Genomic DNA, 4,710 nt, shown 5'->3' with positions numbered 1-4,710 from the left:
AAAACTTAAAGTGTTATATACATATCAACCATTCTTGTTGGTGTGATGGTGATGTTCAAGGACTGCAAGTTAGCCTTCCTATTTGTCAGAGGATGTGGCTCATATTTTCATATTTTAAATGCTGCAGCTTTAGGAATAATCTGGGTTTCATTATGTCCACATTGTATCCCACCACATTTCTTTTTTTTTTTTTTCCATTACCAAACATTTTGAAAACCATCCAGAGACTTTTGGTGGCTGCCCAAACAATTGAAGACGTGAAGTCATCAACAAGTAAACTTGTTGGCTGATATGTCTGAATTTTTCATTATTATTTTTGTGTTGTATGAAAGGAAAGAAAATTAGTACTCTTCTTGATAAGGCTGGAAGAGGTCCTAGTGCCTTTTACAACATATTTAGGTCAAATCAAGTTAACAAATATTTATTAAGTATTTACTGTGTGCCAAGCACTGTGCTAAGTTCTGGGAATGCAAATATAAGCAGAAAGGACAGAGCTCACACACTTACAAGAGAACACAATATATAAAAGAGAGCTGAATAGCTGAGGTAGGAAGGATGATAGAGATGTAGAGATAAGTCAGCACCCACAGTCTGCTTTTCAGTTCTGTGGTATTGAATTATGGGAGTAAGGGGAAGGTAAGAAAATAGGCATTTATATAGCTCCTACTACGTGCTAAACTGTGCTAAACACTTTTTATGATATTACATTATTCGATCCTGCAACAACCCCATTTTACAGCAGAGAAAAGTGAGATTAACAGAAGTTAAATGACTTGTCCAGTGTCACACAGTTAGTGTCTAAAGTAAGATTTGACCTAAGGGCTTCCTGACTCTAGTCCAGCTCTATCTACTATGCCACCAGCTTCCTCTTTGGAGGAAGATAGGTACTGCAGTGGTTAGAGCCATGGGTTTAGAATTAGGAAGGCTTCCAATCCTGCTTCGAATCCTTATTGGTATGTCTCAGGATGTGTGGAAACCAGTGAGTTCTGGTTCTCCACAAATTATTAATCTTTCGGTGTAGATATTTACACATCAGAAATGAGCAAATACTACAGATCAGGGCTTGAGTTTTAATTTTTAAATTGTCTAGATTTAAGCATGTTATGGAGAAAATGTTAACATTCGAGATTAGACTTCAAAGTGTGGCATGTGAGTGTTTTTTCTTCTTGAAGGGCGGGTTGTTAAACATTTACCAGTGCACTCCCATATTGGGCCCTTGGCAAATCATTTAACTCTCTCAGCCTTTTTTTCTCATTTGTTAAATGAGAAGGTTGGACTCTATGGCTTATTTACACTCTGGAATTTTAATCGAATGATCACCTTCAGGTAAACTCTCACATTGAATATATGTAAAGGCTTTTTCTTTAATGCATCTCAATCCAACTGCCCCAGCAAGAGGAAGACTAGAATCTGGAGATTCATAGGCTTTGCTGCTGAGTTCTATGGATGCTTGATTTTTGGCATGCACAGAGGTCTTCATGATGGAACTAGAAACTCCTAAAACATTAAAAAGAAAGCTGATGAGAAGTCATTGACTGATGACCTCTAAAAGGCATATTTCTTAATTTTAAACTCTAGGTAAAATTAGCATGGGTCTATGTGCTCTTGCTAAGCACCATGATTCTCTCAGTTCCTTCCAATGTGGTAGCTGCTTCCATTGAAGACAAAACATGGACAAAAATCCAAGGGCATGATTTAAGTCTATGGAGGTCATGAACGTGACCAGAGAAGTGAATCAAATTGAGAGGCTGCTAAATGTTGCTGCAGTTGTTCACATTTTCACGCCCAGCTTACCTGGTAAGCAGACTTTGCTCTAACTAGACCCATCAGCAGCTGTCTAGGGTTTAATATTCTCCTGACAACAGCTATTCTACTTTTAAAAAGGGGGGTAGGGGAGGGAAGGAAAGATGTGGCAAAGGGAAAGTTTCATTGTTTGAAAATCTCATCAGGGTCATAATGAGAATTCAGGGAGAAAAAAAAAAAGAATAACACATTAGATCAAGTGGCAGTGAGTGCTCTGAATTATTCTGGGAAGTTTTAAAACCTGGGCTAGATGACATTATTTAAGTATTTATAAATGTCATATCATCTGTTATAGGAAAAGCTAATAGAACATTGCACAGACATTTCAGTTCTACACCCCACCCTCCCCAAAAAAATTGCTTCTGTAATCTATTTCTATAGAATCGCAGAAGTGGAAGCCGACATATTATGGGTCAATACCAGTGAAAGGCCTCTGCACAGACATAAGATTCACAGTCCATTAAGTTTCAGGTCGGCCCTGATATGGATTCCTCTGATGTATTACTATTATATCCTATTTTTGTTGACTCAGTTACTGTGTCAGCAAAACCAAACATTTTGGCTCATGGCCCAGCATCAAGCTGTCTATGGAGGACATGTTTTTGCCTCTACCTCCATGACAGTAATGAGGAGCTGCCATTAGACTGATTTGCATAATTGTGTGCTTCCAACTTAGACTCCGTGTCAGTAGGAGACAACTTATTGTGATGAGACCTGCAGCATATTATCTGTTTTGTGCAATCAGCATTTATTTATGTAAATTCCATCATTACAAGGGGTCATTTTCCAATCTTCTCCCGTGAAATCATATTTTCTGCCAATAAACAGGAAGAAAACACCATGGGAAAACAACTGGACATATTTTGTCATGCATAGCCTTTGGTCCAGAAGGCAGAGAGGGCCCATTCAGTTGTTGTTTCTTTACATAGAATCATAGAATTAGAAGGGACCTAAATGACCATCTAGTTTAGACCATACTGAAAGTCTTTACTATAATATGCCTTCCAAGCAGTCATCTCTCCTTTGCTCAAAGATCTCCAGTGAAAAGAAATACATTATACTCATCCCACTTCCATCTCACACTTTTCCAAGGACTTGAAGATCACTATGATGTCCTTCCTGAGTCTTCTCTTCCCTAGTTTAAACATCCCCCATTTCTTTAACCAGTCTTCATATGACATGAACCCAAGACCCTTCACCATCCTGATTGGCTTGCTGACATCCTCATGTTCCCTCACCCCTCCACGGTAACTAGAAGCAAATAATGTATTTCAGATATGTTCTGAACATAGGAGAGTAAAATAAGGTCTCTCACCTCGTTATTCCTGGACACTACAGTTTGCTCCATGCAGACCACAATGAAGTGCTTTCTGCTTTCAGTACTGACCCTCATGATGACCAGACACAAACGTGATAGACTATCTATGAAGTTGTTGAACTGATTCATATTGGAGTGCACAAAGGCGCGTATGCATGCATGAGGCAGGGAGAGGGGTGCCCGACTTCTAAGATTTCCTTTAAGAATAATTTATGGTCTAAAAAAATGTTGTTTTCCTTAGATGATGAGCGAGATGTTTTCTTTGATAAGAAGCAGTACTCTGTAATTTATTCATGCAAGAGATAAAAAGGCAGAAGGATAACAAACTAGGAAGTCCCTCTTACCCCTGCACCTAGAATAGCAACCAGGAATAATTCAGAAACTAAGTATGCAGAAATCCAGCTCCAAGACCCTTCTTGAGAGAAGTGTTGGCAAGGTCATTCTGTGTCACTCTTCAATGGAGGCAGATGAGCTTTCCAAAATTTGGAGTTCAAGAAATGGGAGTCATACCACACTTTATTCACCCACTTTGATATTCAAGCTTTCATTAAATAAGAGAATGGTAAATATTTAAACCTACTTTAAAGGCAGGACAGGAGGTGGAAAAAATAGCAGCTAACTATTTTTGGTCTGGTTGGCATCTGACAAAAATGAACACTGACTCAGTGGTGAGTAATTAAAGGATTTGATCTACGTAACGAACACTGGAGATATCATGCCTGTGATATCATTCAGGAGAAGAAGGGTTGGAGAGAGGGAGAGGGAGAAACAGAGAGACAGGGAGACAAGGACAAAGACAGAGAGATAGAAATAGAGAGCACTTCAGTAACCTCATATTTAATGATTGTCTCCCATGCCCTGTGCACTCCACCAAGACTGCTTTAGTGCACTGCCTTGCACTTAGTAGGGGCTTAATAAATTCTTGTTGGCTGACTGATACATGAGGTGAAATAAGGAATAACGATAAGATCCAATGGGGTTTCACAGGGAAGGCAAAGAACCAGAGTTTGCTTGAGTTTGGCTATAACTAGTGGTATGGCCTTTGGCATCTTCTTAGGGCCCCAGTTTTCTCCTATATAAAATGAAGGAATTGGAATACATCTATAAGGACTTTTTTACCTCCAGAACTATATGCAATGGTCAAAGATGGGGGAATGAATCACAGCATAACCAAAGTTTCATTTGGAAGGAACCATGACAACTTTCTCATCCAATAGCAAAAGGAATCCATTCTCTAGAACATCTGGCAAGTGGTCATCCAGATTCTCCTTGAAGACCTGCAGTGGGGAGGAACACATCACTTCCCAAGGCAGCCCAATCAATAATCAGATACATTGAAGTTTTAGGAAGCTTCCCCCCCCCCCCAGTATCATAACTGAGTTTGTTACTGTGCAACTTCCATCTACTATTCCTGGTTCTGCCCTCCAGGGTCAAATAGAACAAGTCTCATCCCAATGGAAGTATTCTGCCTTTGTGGCTGTCTAGAGAGCTTGTATAGTCCTGGCGCTGATTCCCATGGAGCAACATGAGTATTTTAGGAACTGTGATGACAAGCTCTGGCTGGCAGATGTGTGACATCTGATTGGCAC

General features: G+C 39.7%; 1 pseudogene; it reads left to right on the top strand.

Moving 5' to 3' along the window:
- Window positions 1–318: 318 nt before the first annotated feature.
- On the top strand, window positions 319–425 carry LOC144458135 (U6atac minor spliceosomal RNA; annotated as a pseudogene).
- Window positions 426–4,710: the final 4,285 nt, after the last annotated feature.

The sequence above is a fragment of the Phascolarctos cinereus genome, unplaced genomic scaffold (genome assembly GCF_003287225.1).
Source record: "Phascolarctos cinereus isolate Bilbo 61053 unplaced genomic scaffold, phaCin_HiC Scaffold_5;HRSCAF=322, whole genome shotgun sequence".
NCBI classification, from domain to species: Eukaryota; Metazoa; Chordata; class Mammalia; order Diprotodontia; family Phascolarctidae; genus Phascolarctos; species Phascolarctos cinereus.
The sequence above is the reverse complement of the archived record's forward strand: the minus strand, read 5'-3'. Positions and strand labels throughout refer to the sequence as shown.